Consider the following 19,210-nt stretch of genomic DNA (forward strand, 5'->3'; position numbering starts at 1 on the left):
CAAACAGATTCGAGCTTTAAATGCGTGGATCAAAGAGTGGTGTGGGAGGAAGAGGTTTCAGTTCATGGGGCACTGGCACCAGTACTGGGGAAAGAGGGAGCTGTTCTGTTGGGACAGGCTCCATTTAAACCGGACTGGGTCCAGCGTCCTGCAGAACCGAATAATTCGGGCAGTAGACAGGGCTTTAAACTAATGAGGGTGGGAGGATTCAGGAAAGAGTAAATTTAAAAGCAGCGAGAGAAATGTCAAGGTTCTAGAGCAGAGGAGAGTTTTGGGTAAAAATAAGGAGAGAGGGTCAGGAAGGGACAGAGAGAGTAACAAAGATAATAGGGCATCAGTGACTAAGGTGACATCAGGGGAAAAATAGAAATAATCAAAGCTAAAGGCACTATATCTGAATGCACAAAGCATTTGCAACAAAATAGATGAATTAATAATGCAGATAGAAATTAACAGGTTTGATCTAATCGCCACTATAGAGACGTGGTTGCAAAGTGGCCAAGGTTGGGAACTAAATATTCCAGGATAGTTAACTTTTAGAAGAGATAGGCAAAATGGAAAAGGAGGAGGGGTAGCCCTGATAATAAAGGATGGGATAAAGACAGTAGAGAGAAAGGATCTTTGCTCTGAAAATCAACAAGTAGAATCAGTTTGGGTGGAGCTAAGAAATAGCAAGGGGCAGAAAACACTGGTGGGAGTTGTTTATAGGCCCCCAAACAGCAGCTGTAATGTAGGGCAGAGTATAAATCAGGAAATTAGAGGCACCAGTAACAAGGGTAATACAGTAATCATGGGGGACTTTAATCTACATACAGACTGGGCAAACCAAATTTGCAGTAATAGTGTGGAGGACAAATTCATGGAATGTATGCAAGATATTTTGTTTTGAACCTAGACCTTTAAAAACTGTGGTTAACAGAAGCTGCAAGCCACTGGCAGTTAACTGTTTGTCTTGATTAGGCACGAATCAGCAGGAGCAGGGGAGCAGGGTCATCACTTGTAAATTGGGTGAGGCTCCTAGAGTATAAGGTAAACATTGCTGCAGAGCCCAGAGCAGTCTGCACAAAGCAGGATAAAATGGAGTGTTTTATTTGGGAATTTGGAGAGGAGAGGGGAATGACTTGTTGCTTTTTGCCTAAACTACTTGCAGTGCTTTTTGTTACAGGTAGATATTTAATTCAGCACCCATAACGTAATCTAGATCAAGTAAGTAGTCAAGAAACTACACTGTAAACTAAGTTACCAAAATACAAATTTAATTAAATGTAATTAAATAAAACAAGGTCATAAAGGGATGGCAGTGCAGGTGGTGTACCACAACTGCAGCATGTGCGAGTTTGTGGAGAGCATTGTGATCCCGGACAACCACATTTGTAGTAGGTGCCTGCATGTTCAGGAACTTCATTGGATGATCAGCCATGATCTCATTGAATGGTGGAGCAGGCTCGAGGGGCCGAATGGCCTACTCCTGCTCCTATCTTCTATGTTTAGCTCAGTTTTTGAGCTGGAGTCTGAGGTGCAGACATTGCAGGCATCAGGGATGGGCAGAGTTACCTGGATACTTTGATCCAGGAGGCAGTGACACCTCTTAGGTTAGGGAATGGTACAGGGCTGGTTAGTAGTCACAGACAGGAGGGCATGACTACAACTCAGGCATGTATGGGGACCCCAGGTGCAGTGCTGGAGGAGCCTCAGCCTTTATCTTGTCCCACAGATATGAGGTTATAGAGTCAGAGTCATATGGCATAGAAGGGGCCATTCAGCCAATCGAGTCCGTGCCAGCTCTCTGTAGAGCAATCCAGTCAGTCCCATTCCCCCGCTCTATCCCCGTAACCCTGCAAGTTTATTTCCCTCAAGTGCCTAGCCAGTCTCCCCTTGAAAACATTGAGTGTCTCCGCTTCCACCACTTCCGTCAGCAGCGAGTTCCAGGTCCTCACCACTCACTGCGTAAAAATGTTTTTCCTCACATCCCCCCTGTACCTCTTGCCCAAAACCTTAAATCTGTGTCCCCTAGTCCTTGTACCATCAACCAGTGGGAACAACCTTTCCCCGTCTAGCCTATCCAAACCCGTCATAATCTTGTACACCTCTATCAAATCACCCCTCAACCTCCTTTGCTCTAATGAAAACAAATCCAGCTTCTCCAACCTGTCCTTGTAGCTAAGATCCTCCATCCCCGGAACCATTCTGGTAAATCTCCTCTGCACCCTCTCGAGGGCCTTCACATCCTTCCTAAAGTGTGGTGACCAGAACTGGACGCAATACTCCAGTTGTGGCCTAACCAACACTATATAAAGTTCAGCATAACTTCATTACTTTTGTACTCAATACCTCTATTTATGAAGCCCAAGATCCCATATGCTTTGCTAACCACTCTCTCAATATGTCCCGCCACCTTCAGGGACCTATGAACATTAACTCCCAGGTCCTTCTGTCCCTGCACACTCTTTAAAATTGTGCCATTAAGTGTATATTGCCTCTCCCTGTTCCATAGAAACATAGACGATAGAAGCAGGAGTAGGCCATTCGGCCCCTCGAGCCTGCTCCGCCATTCAATGAGATCATGGCTGATCATCCAAATTCAGTACCCTGTCCCTGCCTTCTCCCCGTATCCCTTGATACCTTTAGCCTTAAGAAATATATCCAACTCCTTCTTGAATATATTTAATGAATTGGCCACTATGGCCTTCTTTGGCAGAGAATTCCACAGGTTCACCTGGGTGAAGAAATTCCTCCTCATCTCTGTCCTAAATGGCTTACCCCTTATCCTTAGACTGTGACCCCTGGTTCTGGACTCCCCGACCATCGGGAACATCCTTCCCGCATCTAGTCTGTCTAGTCCGTTTAGAATTTTATAAGTTTCAATGAGATCCCCTCTCATTCTTCTAAACTCCAGTGAGTATAAGCCCAATCGACCCAATCTCTCCTCATACGTCATTCCTGCCATCCCAGGTATCAGCCTGGTGAATCTTCGCTGCACTCCCTCCATGGCAAGAACATCCTTCCTCAGATAAGGCAACCAAAACTGCGTACAATACTCAAGATGTGGTCTCACCAAGACCCTGTACAACTGCAGCAAGACATCCTTGTTCCTGTACTCAAACCCTCTCGCTACGAAGGCCAACATACCATTTGCCTTCTTAACCGCCTACTGCACCTACATGCTTACCTTCAGCGACTGGTGCACAAGGACACCCAGGTCTCGTTGCACTTCCCCTTCTCCCAATCTATTGCCATTCAGATAATAATCTGCCTTCCTGTTTTTGCCACCAAAGTGGATAACCTCACATTTATCCATGTTATATTGCATCTGCCATGCTTCTGCCCAGTCACCCAACATGTCCAAATCATACTGGAGTATGATGCCAAAATGCATCTCCTCACGCTTCTCTGCATTAAATTCCATCTGCCACTTGTCTGCCCATTCTGCTAGCCTTTCTATGTCCTGTTGCAGTCGATTGGTATCATCATCACTGTTTGCCACCCCCCCAAGTTTGGTGTCATCGGCAAATTTAGAAATTCTACTCGGTATTCCAATATCCAGGTCATTTATATATATCAAAAAAAGCAGTGGCCCCAGCACCGACCCTTGGGGAACACCACTGGCTACCATCCTCCAGTCTGAAAAACAGCCATTTACCACAACTCGCTGTTTTCTGTCCTTAACCTATTCCTTATCCAAGCTGCCACTGGCCCATCTATTCCATGAGCCTCAATTTTGTTAACCAGCTGTCTATGTGGTACTTTTGTAAAACACCTTCCGAAAATCCATGTAGACAACATCCAATGCATTCCCTTCATCAATCCTCTCTGTCACTTCAACAAAAAATTCAATTAGATTAGTCAAACACAATCTGCCTTTTACAAATCCGTGTTGGCTCTCCTTAATTAGCTTAAACCTCTACAAGTGCCCTTTAATGTTTTCTTTGATCATTGTTTCTAAAACTTTACCCACCACTGACCGGCCTGTCGTTACTAGAATTGTCCTTACACACTTTCTTGGACAAGGTTCTTGCTGCCTGTATGGATGAGGGAAAAGCCTGCAGGATGGATGAGCAAGCTGACCATGGCACCATGGTGCAGGAGGCTATTAAAGTGGGGGGAGTGAAAGGGAATGAAGATGCAGTAGGGGACAGTATAGTCAGGGGGATAGATACTGTTCTCTGCAGCTGCGACCGAGAGTTCCGAAGGTTGTGTTGCCTGCCTGGAGCCAGGGTTAAAGTCATCTCCTCATGGCTGGAGAAGGACTTGGAGTGGGAGAGAGGGGAGAGGACGAGCGAGGGGGAGAGAGGGGAGAGGACGAGCGAGGGGGAGAGAGGGGACAGGACGAGCGAGGGGGAGAGAGGGGAGAGGACGAGCGAGGGGGAGAGAGGGTAGAGAACGAGCGAGGGGAAGAGAGGGAAGAGGACGAGCGAGGGGGAGAGAGGGAAGAGGACGAGCGAGGGGGAGAGAGGGAAGAGGACGAGCGAGGGGGAGAGAGGGAAGAGGACGAGCGAGGGGAAAGAGGGAAGACGATGAGCGAGGGGGAGAGAGGGAAGAGGACAGGCGAGGGGGAGAGAAGGAAGAGGTTGAGCGAGGGGAAGAGAGGGAAGAGGACGAGCGAGCGGGAGAGAGGGAAGAGGACGAGCGAGGGGGAGAGAGGGAAGAGGACAGGCGAGGGGGAGAGAAGGAAGAGGTTGAGCGAGCGGAAGAGAGGGAAGAGGTTGAGCGAGGGGAAGAGAGGGAAGAGGACGAGCGAGGGGGAGAGAGGGAAGAGGACGAGCAAGCGGGAGAGAGGGAAGAGGACGAGCTAGGGCGAGAGAGGGAAGAGGACGAGCGAGGGGGAGAGAGGGAAGAGGTTGAGCGAGGGGAAGAGAGGGAAGAGGACGAGTGAGCGGGAGAGAGGGAAGAGGACGAGCGAGGGCGAGAGAGGGAAGAGGACGAGCGAGGGGGAGGGAAGAGGATGAGTGAGGGGGAGAGAGGGAAGAGGACGAGCGAGGGGGAGAGGGGGAAGAGGACGAGCGAGGGGGAGAGAAGGAAGAGGATGAGCGAGGGGGGAGAGGGAAGAGGACGATCAAGGGGGAGAGAGGGAAGAGGACGAGCGAGGGGGAGAGAGGGAAGAGGACGAGCGAGGGGGAGAGAGGGAAGAGGACGAGCGAGGGGGAGAGAGGGAAGAGGACGAGCAAGCGGGAGAGAGGGAAGAGGACGAGCTAGGGCGAGAGAGGGAAGAGGACGAGCGAGGGGGAGAGAGGGAAGAGGATGAGCGAGGGGGAGAGAGGGAAGAGGACGAGCGAGGGGGAGAGGGGGAAGAGGACGAGCGAGGGGGAGAAGGGGAAGAGGACGAGTTGGCGAGCATGAGAAGGGGAGAGAGGGAAGGGAGGAGATGAAGTGAGAGTTTCCATCAACATAATCTCTCAATGGAGGGAAGGAATTTTCTCAATGCTGCTGGGAGACAGGTCAGGGCGAAGAGCAGTGGAGCAGTAATATTTTTTGGGGTCGGGGTGGGTGTGTGGACAGCAGGGCTGGGTAGAAAGAGTAAAAACACTTAGTTACTCTCCTTTACCAAGGTGTCCAGCATAATCCAGCAAATGTATTGGAGCAGCGCCACCCTGGGGCAAATATTGAAACTGCCGGGAAACTTCGAATAAACAGGGTATCATCAGTTGATTGACGGGCAAGTAAGGTTGGGTGGGGGGAGGGCACTTTAATGAGTCACATCACGTTACCCTTAGAGTAACACCTACAGGCGCAATGCCAATAGAATGCTGTGGCCATCTGTTTTTGTTCATAGATTAGATCGATAGTTAGATTTCCATCTTCCAACATTTGGGGCACTGGCAGGACGATAGAGGGTGGGAAATCTGCCTTAACTGATTTCTATCAAACTCCTGCTCTGTCCTCTGGTCATACCGTACCAACTCTTCTGCCAGTGGAAACAGTTTCTCCCTATTTACTCTATCAAAACCCTTCAAGGTTTTGATGCGCTATCAATTCTAATAAGAGGCTGAGCAGAGTTCAGAACGACAGGCTTTTATTAACTACTGAATAGCACTTCAGACAGATCAGGACTATGCCTCTAGTGGACGACCGAATGCCAGGAGCTGCCATGTGGCCGTCCTTATACTCGGTAGCCGGGGGCGGAATCAGCTGAGGCATAGTCAGGCATAACAGTGAAACAAGAGTGAACAACAGCAACAACAACAACAACAACAAGTGAACACAGTGAACTACAGTGGTTTACCACATTCACCCCTCGTTTAAAATTAAGTCCGGCGGGGTGAAGTGTATCAAAAGTTCGAGTAGGCGAGTCTGTCGGGAGGCCTCGTTTGCCGTCGAGATCTTCGTGGCGACGGTTGCGATGGTACAGCTTCCAACGACGCGTCTTGAGCGGGGTCGGGCACCGGTGTATCGTCCCCTTTGGTGTCGGGTGGGCGAGCGGTCTCCGGCTGGTCCTGGGGTCGCGGCATGCCATCTACTGGGGTGGAATGGACAGGGGTGAGAATTTGGTCAACTGAGTTTTGGGCCGTGTCGAAGGGGGTCGTGGTGGAGGGCAATGGTGACGGGTCAGTGGACCCCGAGGGTGCCAGATCTCTAATGGAGACTGTATCCTCCCGCCCGTCCGAGTATGCCACGTAGGCGTACTGGGGACTGGCATGGAGGAGGTGAACCTTCTCTACCAGGGGAGCCGTTTTGTGGGACCTTACATGCTTCCTCAGCAGGACGGGCCCTGGGGACATCAGCCAGTGTGGTAGTGAGGTACCGGATGTGGACCTCCGGGGAAAAACGAACATTCGCTCATGGGGGGTGGTGTTGGTGGCCGTACACAGCAGTGACCGGATGGAGTGGAGCGCATCAGGTAGGACATCCTGCCAACGGGAGGTCGGAAGGCCCCTAGATTTTAAGGACCTTCCAGACCGTCGCGTTCTCTCTTTCAACCTGTCCGTTCCCCCGGGGGTTGTAGCTGGTGGTCCGGCTTGAGGCAATACCTCTCATGAGCAGGTACTGACGGAGTTCGTCGCTCATGAAGGACGAGCCCCGGTCGCTATGAATATAGCTGGGAAAACCGAACAGAGCAAAGAGGTTGTGCAGGCACTTAATGACCGTAGCGGTGGTCGTGTCCGGGCAGGGGATGGCGAAAGAGAAACGGGAGTACTCATCAACTATGTTGAGGAAGTACACATTACGGTCAGAGGAGGGGAGGGGCCCTTTAAAGTCGACACTCAGGCGCTCAAAAGGGCGGGTGGCCTTGATCAGGTTTGCTCTGTCAGGCGTATAGAAGCGCGGCTTGCACTCTGCACAGACTGGGCAGCTCCTGCTCATGGTCCTGTCCTCCTCGATGGAGTAAGGCAGGTTGCAGCCTTTAATGAAATGGAAGAACCTGGTGACCCCCGGGTGGCAGAGGTCGTTGTGGAGGCCCCGTAGTCTATCGATCTGCGCGGTGGCGCATGTGCCTCGCGATAGAGCATCTGAGGGTTCGTTGAGTTTCCCGGGCCGGTACAAGATGTCGTAATTGTAGGTGGAAAGTTCGATTCTCCACCTCAAAATCTTGTCATTTTTGATTTTGCCCCTCTGCTTGTTGTTGAACATGAAAGCGACTGAACGTTGGTCAGTAAGCAGGGTAAATCGTTTTCCAGCCAGGTAGTGCCGCCAGTGGCGCAGCGCCTCCACAATGGCCTGGGCCTCTTTTTCCACAGAGGAGTGTCTGAGTTCGGAGCCCTGGAGGGTTCGTGAAAAAAAGGCCATGGGTCTTCCCGCCTGGTTAAGGGTAGCGGCCAGGGCAAAGTCGGATGCATCGCTCTCCACCTGGAAGGGGATGGACTCGTCTACCGAGTGCATGGTGGCCTTGGCAATGTCATCCTTTATACGGTGAAAGGCTGAGCGGGCCTCCGCCGTCAGGGGGAAGGAAGTGGACTTGATAAGTGGACGGGCTTTGTCCGCATAATGAGGGACCCACTGGGCGTAATAGGAAAAGAAGCCCAGGCACCTTTTGAGGGCCTTGAGACAGTGGGGCAGGGGAAGTTCCATCAATGGGCACATCCGGTCAGGGTCAGGGCCGATGACTCCGTGTTCCACCACGCAACCAAGGATAGCGAGGCGGGCTGTGCGGAATATGCACTTTTCCTTGTTGTACGTGAGGTTTAGGAGTTGGGCCGTGCGAAGGAACTTATCAAGATTGGCGTCATGGTCCTGCAGGTCATGGCCGCAGATGGTCACGTTGTCCAGGTAGGGAAACGTGGCCTGTAACGCATTCTCGTCGACCATCCGGTCCATCTCCCTCTGGAAGACGGAGACACCGTTGGTGACGCCGAAAGGAACCCTGAGGAAGTGAAAAAGACGGCCATTTGCCTCGAAGGCTGTGTACTGGCGGTCCTGAGGGCGGATAGGGATTTGGTGGTATGCTGCCTTGAGGTCAATGGTCGAGAAAACGCGGTATTGTGCTATCTTATTAACCATGTCGGCTATGCGGGGGAGAGGGTATGCGTCCAACTGGGTGTACTTGTTGATAGTCTGGCTGTAGTCGATGACCAGGCGCTGCTTGTTGCCAGTCTTAGCGACTACCACCTGAGCTCGCCAGGGGCTGGTACTATCCTCAATAATCCCCTCTTTCAGGAGCCGCGTCACCTCAGATCTTATGAAGGATCTGTCCCCGGTGCTGTATCACCTGCTCTTTGTGGCGATAGGCTTGCAGTCGCGGGTGAGGTTGGCGAACAGGGGGGGGGGGGGTGATTTTGAGGGTGGAGAGACTACAGGTGGGGCGCGGCGGGCAATTTAAAAACTGCTGGTTGCAGACAGTGAGCGGGGGAAGAGGTCCACCGTATGTCAAGGTGATACTCTTAAAGTGACAATGAAAGTCCAACCCCAGCAGAATGGCAGTGCAGAGCTGTGGCAGGACGAATAGCTTTACATTTTTATAAACGCAGCCCTTCACCGAGAGGGTCACTACGCAGTAGCCGCCGACGTCTGCTGATTGAGATGTTGAGGCCATGGAGATCCGATGGCGCGTTGGCCGGACCGAGAGGGAATAATGCCGTACCGTATCAGGGTGTATGAAGCTCTCCGTGCTCCCGGAATCAAAAAGGCAAGTTGTGGCGCGGCCATTTACCTGGATGTCCATCTTGGACCTGGCTAGCTGATGGGGTCTGGATTGATCCAGCATAATGGAGGCCGCTGTGGAGTCGGGAGCGTCGCTGTAGGTGGGTGAGTCGGGGGCCCGTTGGCAAAATGGCGGCGTCGGAGAGGAAGGGCAAAATGGCGGCGCCCATGACGATCCCGATCCCCACGAGGCTGGAGGAAGGCAAGATGGCCGCTCCCACGAATCGCACGCGACGCTGCTGGAGGTAGGGGTCTTCTGACTTCTGCAGACGCCAGCGTAGTGTCCCTTCTTACCGCAGGCAGAGCAGACCGCGTTTTTCGCCGGGCAGCGCGCCCTGGGGTGTTTGGTTTGGCCACAGAAGTAACATTTCTGGCTCGGGTGGGACATCGCTGCAGCAGTTGAGGCCGGGGCCCGTGGCGGCGCCGCGTCCCAAGATGGCGGCGGCTGCGGCGTCCATGAAGCGGCCGCGCGGTCCGGGGAGTAGGCCTCCATGTTCCGGTGGGCTACGTCCAACGAAAGGGTGAGTGAAATCGCCTTCTTCAGGTCGAGCTCGCTACTTTCCAGCAGTCGTTGCCGCGTGTGAGTGGACCTGAGGCCCGCAACGAGGGCATCACGGATGAGCTCCTCCGTATGTTCCGTGGCTGACACTTGCTTGCATTCGCAGGCTTGGCCGAGTTCCTTCAGCGCCCGTATGTATGCTTCTGTGGGTTCCCCGGGCTGTTGTTTGCGGGACCCCAGGAGATGTCTTGCGTAAACATAGTTGACCGGGCGTGCATATTGCTCCTTCAACATGTCGAGAGCCCCCGGTAGCTCGTAGCGTCCCGGATAAGGGCAAAAGCTCGGTGGTTTATTTTAGAATTCAGCACCCTGAGCTTGTCGGCGTCGGTGGCGACGGTCGCGCCGGATGCAGCCAGAAAGGACTCGAAACAGTTCAGCCAGTGCGAGAACTTAGCAGTCGAGTCCGGTTCTTGCGGGTCGAGTTCCAGGCACTTGATCTTAAGTATCTGCAGCATCGTTATTTTTTTTTTTTTCAGTAGTTAATAAAATTGATGCGCTATCAATTCTAATAAGAGGCTGAGCAGAGTTCAGAACGACAGGCTTTTATTAACTACTGAATAGCACTTCAGACAGATCAGGACTATGCCTCTAGTGGACGACCGAATGCCAGGAGCTGCCATGTGGCCGTCCTTATACTCGGTAGCCGGGGGCGGAGTCAGCTGAGGCATAGTCAGGCATAACAGTGAAACAAGAGTGAACGACAACAACAACAACAACAAGTGAACACAGTGAACTACAGTGGTTTACCACAGTTTGGAACACCTCTATTAAATTTCCCTTTAACCTTCTCTGCACTAGTGAGAACAATCCCAGATTCTCCACATAACTGACGTTCCTCATTCCTGGTACCATTCTAGTAAATCTCCTCCACACCTTCTCCAAGACCTGGACATCATTCCTAAAATGTGGTCCCCACTATGTTTATTGACTTTGCCCCGAGCTCCCTTTATTAGGACCAGAGGGTTTGTTACCAGGAATCCTTTGCAGCCACAGGCCAGGACTAATAATCCAGAGGACGTGAGCTCAAATACCACCGAGACACTGAGAATTTGAATTAAATTTGAAATAAAAAGCTGGGATCAGTAAAAGTGACCATGAAACTGTCGGATTGTCATAAAAACGCAACTGGTTCACTAATGTCCTTTAGGGAAGGGAACCTGCCGTCCTTACCCGGTCTGGGACTTCGTGTGATTCCAGTCCAACACCAACATGGTTAACTCTCCCAATCACTGCCTCCCCAGCCCTGCTCTCCACTCACTGCCTCCCCAACCACGCTCTCCACTCACTGCCTCCCCAGCCCCGCTCTCCACTCACTGCCTCCCCAGCCCCGCTCTCCACTCACTGCCTCCCCAGCCCCGCTCTCCACTCACTGCCTCCCCAGCCCCGCTCTCCACTCACTGCCTCCCCAGCCCCGCTCTCCACTCACTGCCTCCCCAGCCCTGCTCTCCACTCACTGCCTCCCCAGCCCTGCTCTCCACTTACTGCCTCCCCAACCCCGCTCTCCACTCACTGCCTCCCCAGCCCCGCTCTCCACTCACTGCCTCCCCAGCCCCGCTCTCCACTCACTGCCTCCCCAGCCCCGCTCCCCACTCACTGCCTCCCCAGTCCCGCTCTCCACTCACTGCCTCCCCAGCCCTGCTCTCCACTCACCGCCTCCCCAGCCCCGCTCCCCACTCACTGCCTCCCCAGCCCGCTCTCCACTCACCGCCTCCCCAGCCCCGCTCTCCACTCACTGCCTCCCCAGCCCCGCTCTCCACTCACCGCCTCCCCAGCCCCGCTCTCCACTCACCGCCTCCACAGCCCCGCTCTCCACTCACTGCCTCCCCAGCCCCGCTCTCCACTCACCGCCTCCACAGCCCCGCTCTCCACTCACTGCCTCCCCAGCCCCGCTCTCCACTCACCGCCTCCCCAGCCCCGCTCTCCACTCACTGCCTCCCCAGCCCTGCTCTCCACTCACCGCCTCCCCAGCCCCGCTCCCCACTCACTGCCTCCCCAGCCCGCTCTCCACTCACCGCCTCCCCTGCCCCGCTCTCCACTCACTGCCTCCCCAGCCCCGCTCTCCACTCACCGCCTCCCCAGCCCCGCTCTCCACTCACCGCCTCCCCAGCCCCGCTCTCCATTCACCGCCTCCACAGCCCCGCTCTCCACTCACTGCCTCCCCAGCCCCGCACTCCACTCACTGCCTCCCCAGCCCCGCTCTCCACTCACTGCATCCCCAGCCCCGCTCTCCACTCACTGCCTCCCCAGCCCTGCTCTCCACTCACTGCCTCCCCAGCCCCGCTCTCCACTCACTGCCTCCCCAGCCCTGCTGTCCACTCACTGCCTCCCCAGCCCCGCTCTCCACTCACTGCCTCCCCAGCCCCGCTCTCCACTCACTGCCTCCCCAGCCCCGCTCTCCACTCACTGCCTTCCCAGCCCCGCTCTCCACTCACTGCCTCCCCAGCCCCGCTCTCCACTCACTGCCTCCCCAGCCCCGCTCCCCACTCACTGCCTCCCCAGCCCCGCTCTCCACTCACTGCCTCCCCAGCCCTGCTCTCCACTCACTGCCTCCCCAGCCCCGCTCTCCACTCACTGCCTCCCCAACCCCGCTCTCCACTCACTGCCTCCCCAGCCCTGCTCTCCACTCACTGCCTCCCCAGCCCTGCTCTCCACTCACCGCCTCCCCAGCCCCGCTATCCACTCACCGCCTCCCCAGCCCCGCTCTCCACTCACTGCCTCCCCAGCCCCGCTCTCCACTCACCGCCTCCCCAGCCCCGCTCTCCACTCACCGCCTCCCCAGCCCCGCTCCCCACTCACCGCCTCCCCAGCCCCGCTCTCCACTCACCGCCTCCCCAGCCCCGCTCTCCACTCACTGCCTCCCCAGCCCCGCTCTCCACTCACCGCCTCCCCAGCCCCGCTCTCCACTCACCGCCTCCCCAGCCCCGCTCTCCACTCACTGCCTCCCCAGCCCCGCTCTCCACTCACTGCCTCCCCAGCCCCGCTCTCCACTCACCGCCTCCCCAGCCCCGCTCTCCACTCACTGCCTCCCCAGCCCCGCTCTCCACTCACTGCCTCCCCAGCCCCGCTCTCCACTCACTGCCTCCCCAGCCCCGCTCTCCACTCACTGCCTCCCCAGCCCCGCTCTCCACTCACTGCCTCCCCAGCCCCGCTCTCCACTCACTGCCTCCCCAGCCCCGCTCTCCACTCACTGCCTCCCCAGCCCTGCTCTCCACTCACTGCCGCCCCAGCCCCGCTCTCCACTCACTGCCTCCCCAGCCCCGCTCTCCACTCACTGCCTCCACAGCCTCGCTCTCCACTCACTGCCTCCCCAGCCCCGCTCTCCACTCACTGCCTCCCCAGCCCCGCTCTCCACTCACTGCCTCCCCAGCCCCGCTCCCCACTCACTGCCTCCCCTGCCCCGCTCTCCACTCACTGCCTCCCCAGCCCCGCTCTCCACTCACTGCCTCCCCAGCCCCGCTCTCCACTCACTGCCTCCCCAGCCCCGCTCTCCACTCACTGCCTCCCCAGCCCTGCTCTCCACTCACTGCCTCCCCAGCCCCGCTCCCCACTCACTGCCTCCCCAGCCCCGCTCCCCACTCACTGCCTCCGAATCAAAGGTGTTGCCATGGGTACCAGCATGGGTCCTAGCTATGCCCGCCTTTTCGTGGGATATGTGGAACACTCTTTGTTCCAGTCCGACTCGGGTCCCCTCCCTCACCTCTTTTTCCGGTACATTGATGACTGTATCGTTGCTGTTTCCTGCTCTCGCCCTGAACTAGATAATTTCATTCACTTTGCTTCCAATTTCCACCCTTCCCTCACCTTCACATGGTCCATCTTCGACTCTTCCCTTCCCTTCCTCGACTTCTCCGTCTCCATCTCTGGGGATATGTTATTGACAAACATTCACTATAAGCCCACTGACTCCCACAGCTACCTGGACTACACTTCCTCCCACCCCGCTTCCTTTAAGGACTCTATTCCATTCTCCCAGTTACTCCGTCTCTGCCGCATCTGCTCTGACGATGCCACCTTCCATACCAGTGCTTCTGACATGTCTTCCTTTTACCTCTACTGAGGATTCCCCTCTACAGTGGTTGACACGGCCCTTCACCGTGACCGTTCTGTCTCCCGCACTTCTGCCTTCAACCCTGCCCCTCCCTCCCAGAACCACGATAGAGTTCCCCTTGTCCTCACCTTTCACCCCACCAGCCTCCACATTCAACGGATCATCCTCCACCATTTCCGCCACCTCCAGCATGATCCCACCGCCAAATGCATCTTCTGCTCACCTCCCCTTTCAGAATTCTGCAGGGACCGCTCCCTCTGTGACACCCTAGTCCACTCCTCTATCACCCCCCAACACCCCTTCGCCCGGCACCTTCCCGTGCAAGTGCAGGAGATGCAACACATGCCCTTATACCTTCGCCCTTCCCACTGTCCAGGGCCCCAAACACCCCTTCCAGGTGAAGCAGCGATTTACTTGTACTTCTTGCCATTTCGTGAACTGTATTCGCTGCTCACAATGTGGTCTCCTCTGCATTGGGGAGACCAAACGCAGATTGGGTGACCGCATTGGGGAACACCTCCGTTCAGTCCGTAAGGGTGACCCCGAGCTTCCGGTCGCCTGTCACTTTAATTCACTGCCCCACTCCCACTCAGACCTCACCGTCCTCGGCCTCTTGCATTGTTCCACGGAAGCTCAGCGTAAGCTCGAGGAACAGCACCTCATCTTCCGATTAGGCACTTTACAACCTTCCGGACTCAATATCGAGTTCAACAATTTCAGATCATAACCCCGGCCCCTATCATATATATATTTATTATCCACACTTTTTGTTTGTGCCTCCTGTTCTTCTCTCCCACATGGCAGCTGTCTTTCATTCTACCAACGCCATTTATACTTCATCTCGAGCCATCCTTTGTTTCTTAACCTGCCCCATTACCATCTCCTCTTGCCTTGAATATCTCTCAATGTCTCTTAACCTCTCCGGCCTTCTATCCAATCACAGACCTTCCCTTTTGTTCTTTCATCCGCTCCCCCATTTCCCAGCCCCTCCCCTTGCTTAAAAATCTGTTCCATTTCCTGCTTTTATCCAGTTCTGACGAAAGGTCATCGACCTGAAACGTTAACTCGGTTTCTCTCTTCACAGATGCTGCCTGGCCTGCTGAGTATCTCCAGCATTGTCTGTTTTTATTTCAGATTTCCAGCATCTGCAGTATTTTCTTTTTGGCTGGTTGACTCTTAACTGCCCTCTGAAGTAGCCCAGCGAGCCCTCAGTTTGGATCAAACTGCACAGCAATGGTTCAAGAAGAAGGCCCACCGCCACCTTCTCAGGACAAGGGATGGCCAATAAACACCGGCCTTGCCAGTGACGCCCACAGCCAGAGAATTGATTTTCTTAAAAATCTGGAACGCCAGGTGCATTTGACTGCTGATAGTGCTTAACGTCATCTCTTTCAGATGTGGAACGATCGGCTCAAGTTTACATATAAAAACATTCTCTTTTTCCTGCAATGGAATGGAGGGTCAATATGTGTTTATCGTCATCCCACGAAATAGAAAAATTCTGACCCTTTGTGAGGTTGAGGTCTATGGGTCGAAGGTCCCAGTGAGCGGACATTGTTAAAGTGAATCATTTCTGGTACGTCCCATTTTTATTGTTCATCGTATTACATTTATCCTTTGTGTCCAATTCAACAACTTGCCTTGATATAGTGCCTTTAATGAAGATAATCATCCCATGGCTCATTGCAGAATCAAACCAATGTTCACTTAGCCAAAGTAGATCATATTAGGAGGGGGACTGAAAGCTTGGTCAAAGAGGTAAAGTATCAGATTGCCTCAGTCTTCAGCACCTCAGTCAGAAGGTCGTGGATTCAAGTCCCACTCCAGAGTCGAGAGCCCATAATACAAGCTAACACATCAGTACAGTACTGAGGGAGCACCGCACTGTCAGATGGTCAGTACAGAGGGAGTGCCGCACTGTCGGCGAGTCAGTACAGAGGGAGCGCCGCACTGTGGGAAGGGGCAGCACTGAGGGAATGCTGCATTGTCGGAAGGGGGAATACAGAGGGAGTGCCGCACTGTCGGCGAGTCAGTACTGAGGGAGTGCTGCACTGTCGGAGGGTCAGTACAGAGGGAGCGCCGCACTGTGGGAAGGGGCAGCACTGAGGGAATGCTGCATTGTCGGAAGGGGGAATACAGAGGGAGTGCCGCACTGTCGGCGAGTCAGTACTGAGCGAGTGCTGCACTGTTGGAGGGTCAGTACAGAGGGAGCGCCACACTGTCGGCGAGTCAGCACTGAGGGAGCGCTGCACTTCCGGAAGGGGCAATACTGAGGGAGTGCTGCATTGTCGGAGGGTCAGTACTGAGGGACTGCTGCATTGTCGGAGGTGCTATCTCTTTGATGAGACCGTAGCCGAAGGTTCCATTTATGGTTCAGGTAAAGGACACTATTGGAAGGATAGGGAACATTCTGCTCTCCACTACCGCAAAACAAATACAGACCAACTGGTTTTACATCCCGTTGTTAACATTAGGATCTTGCTGTGCACCAATGACTGCCAGGTTTAACTGCACCAGTGTAAATACTTCAAAAGTGAGCCAGTGGTTGCGATGTTGGGCTATGATGGTGAAATCCTGCATCACGGCACGTCTGTTCTTTCTGCTGGAATTGAGGAAGCCAATTCTAACGCTCTTTATTTGTTCATTTCAGATCTCGGGGTGCGATTTCTCACAGGCAGCTGATTGGCTTGTGTTGGAAAGACCATTAACAGCAGCTGCATTTACTGATACATTGCAATAATTTAGTGTAACACTGACTGTAACTCTAAACTAATCCAAAATAAACTTCTTGAATGTGCTGTACCAGACCAATCGTGTCCTAATCAGTTTATCATTAAGTCTATAAAGGTTCAAATATCCACAAAGGAACACTTTCCCCTGGTATAATCCCATCGAGTCCCAAGTACCCCTATTGTCAGCCTTGGCTCAGTGAGTAGCTCTCTCACCCCTGAGTCAGAGTGTTGTGGGTTCAAGCCCCACTCCAGAGACTGAAGCCTATAATCCAGACTAACACTTCAGGGCAGTACTGAGGGGGTGCTGCACTGTGGGAGGGGCCATCTCTCTAATGGTGCCCTCTCAGGTGGGCATACAAGATCCCAGGGCACTGTTTCAACCAAAAGCAGGGGAGTTCACCCAGGTGCGCTGGCCCCACATTTACCCCCTCGACCTACATTGTGAAAGCAGATTCTCTCATTGCTGTGTGTGGCAGCTTGCTGTGCACAAATTGGCAGCTGTGTTACCTACACTTCAACAGTGACAACACTTGTAAAATAAAAGTACTTCTCTTGGCTGTAAATCACTTGGGACATTGTGAAAGGTGCTACAGAAATGTAAGTCTGCCCCTTTCCTGCAAGGACCCTTATTGTTTGCCAGTCAGTGCGACCAGCATCAGTCCTTCACCCTGCAGCCTCCGGTAGCCCCAGTCTGGGGGCTCCAGCAGGAACTTGGATGGTCAGTAGCCTGGGGGGGGGGTTAGGGAGCAGTGGGCAGGGTGGCGGTCAATGAGTTAGCACACCTAGCTTTCTCTTATGGGGCCCAGGACACTCAGCACCAGAGCTCTGAGGGAATTGGTTCCTGAATTATACGGCAGTGAGGCTGAAGCCCCTTCACCTGGACAAACACTGAAGGTCAAATTCTCAGCTTGAACTTTTAAATTTCATACAAACATTGTGCTTTAACAGCATTCTCTCTGCGCTTCTCACAAGAGCTTCCCCCTTGCCCATGGTGTAGCTTCTCTCCACTACTTACACTGGTCCCATGAGAAAGATTAGGGATTTTGAGCCTGTCCCAATGGGTGCAGCAAAAACCTGGTGGCACTACAATCCTCCCTTAGGGAGACTACTAGGAACGCTGGTGTGGGAAATTGAAAATAGGGTAGATGATGCTGAAGAGGGAGCTTTAAAAGCAGATTCCCATCCACTGGACAGCAAGTCCAAGGTACAAAGCCCTGTGCCATACTCGACCTGGAAGTGACTGATGGGACAGTGTAGAGGTTATTGTGCTGAAACTGGTGTACTGTGGCTGCAGTGTGTACCATCCACAAGATGCACTGCAGCAACTCGCCAAGGCTTCCTTGACAGCACCTCCCAAACCCGCGACCTCTTCCACATAGAAGGACAAGGGCAGCAGGCACAGTTTTGGGAGGCACAATTGTTGAGGCAGCTGTGAGAAGCGGCCCAATAGATTCTCAAAACAGACACCCAATTAACACAGGAAAGGACAGTGAAATCTACCCAGAATTTGGAACATAACGAGATCAGGTTTCATGTATAACAGGAGTTTATTGTCCAACAGACACATCTACAGTTCCATGGAGCTGCACTCGGAGCCCACCCTGCGGCGATGGTCCATTTTCCACATGGCAACAATCCCGACCAACAGGGCCACGGAGAGCAGAGCTACCCCAACCGCTACTCCAGGAAGAACACGGGAGGGGGAATCAGCAGCAGCATCTGTGGGGAGAAGGGAGGGTTAGATAGGCACCAGTTACTCCATCACTAGACAGTAGCAGGGGCCTCCTTTACCTTTCTCTTCCTGGTGGATCCCAGCAGCCAATCTCTCATCTTCCAGGAAAGTGATGGCTCCATCAGCAGTCACCAAGGACCCAGCCCGGTCATCGGCACTTCTTCACCTCTCTGGGGGAGACAGAGACAAGAGTTCAAGGTGGGCGATTCAATGTTCCGCTGTCTGAAGCCCCAAAATCAGATGGTCAATCCGATGGCCCAATGCAAAAACCCTCGGCCAGTGAGTACCAGAGAGAGATTGGACTGCAGTTAAATACGGTGCCCGCACTGTCAGACTAAGATTCACTCCCTATTCTCAGAAGGACCCGCTTCAACCCAGCAAGGTTTGCAGTCGTTGAGGTGCAAAGGTCAGTCTGGTCTGCTGGGGGTGGGGGGGGGGCTGGTAGAGACCCGTTTTAAGCACTAGTTTCACCAGTGGTTACTCTGGACATACACACATTGGTGGCGGGGGAGACCTGGGCAGATATCAGTTCGGTTCCACCATGGAACTCCCGGTGACAGCAGGATGCTGGATCAAAGTTCAAGGCCAGAGGTGGATTCCATTCAGAACCAGTGGAAGATGTGCTCAGAGCTGCTGAGCCAGATTACTATTCTGCTGTAGACTGTAACTGGGATAGAATTGAGCGGGCAGATTGAGGACACTGCTCCTGTGCCCAGTGTTGGGCCCTTGCTGAGTGAGCCCAGTGTCCAGATGCCCCACACCCACCCCTCCCCATCAAGGTACAGTTTCTAGTCAGATCCCAGCTACTTACTGGGGCTGCAGGGAGCTGTGCAGTTCTCTCGGGTGGAAGGGAAGCAAACCTCAGCACTGCAGTGGAAGTGAACCTGGAAAGAGACAGTGCGGTCTGGTCAGTGCCACAGCTCCCAGTCAGGAGATTCATGCTTCTACAGTCTAAGGGTCAACAGGGGCCTCCTCACTGTGAGCAAGACCCAGGGAACAAGTTCAACCAAGAGAGCCAGAGAGAAAGACTGAAGGAAACTCACCTCCCCGCTCAGAGCCCGGCCCGA

Source organism: Somniosus microcephalus, chromosome 23 (assembly GCF_052327205.1).
Source record: "Somniosus microcephalus isolate GS21.2 chromosome 23, FLI_Smic_1.0, whole genome shotgun sequence".
NCBI classification, from domain to species: domain Eukaryota; kingdom Metazoa; phylum Chordata; class Chondrichthyes; order Squaliformes; family Somniosidae; genus Somniosus; species Somniosus microcephalus.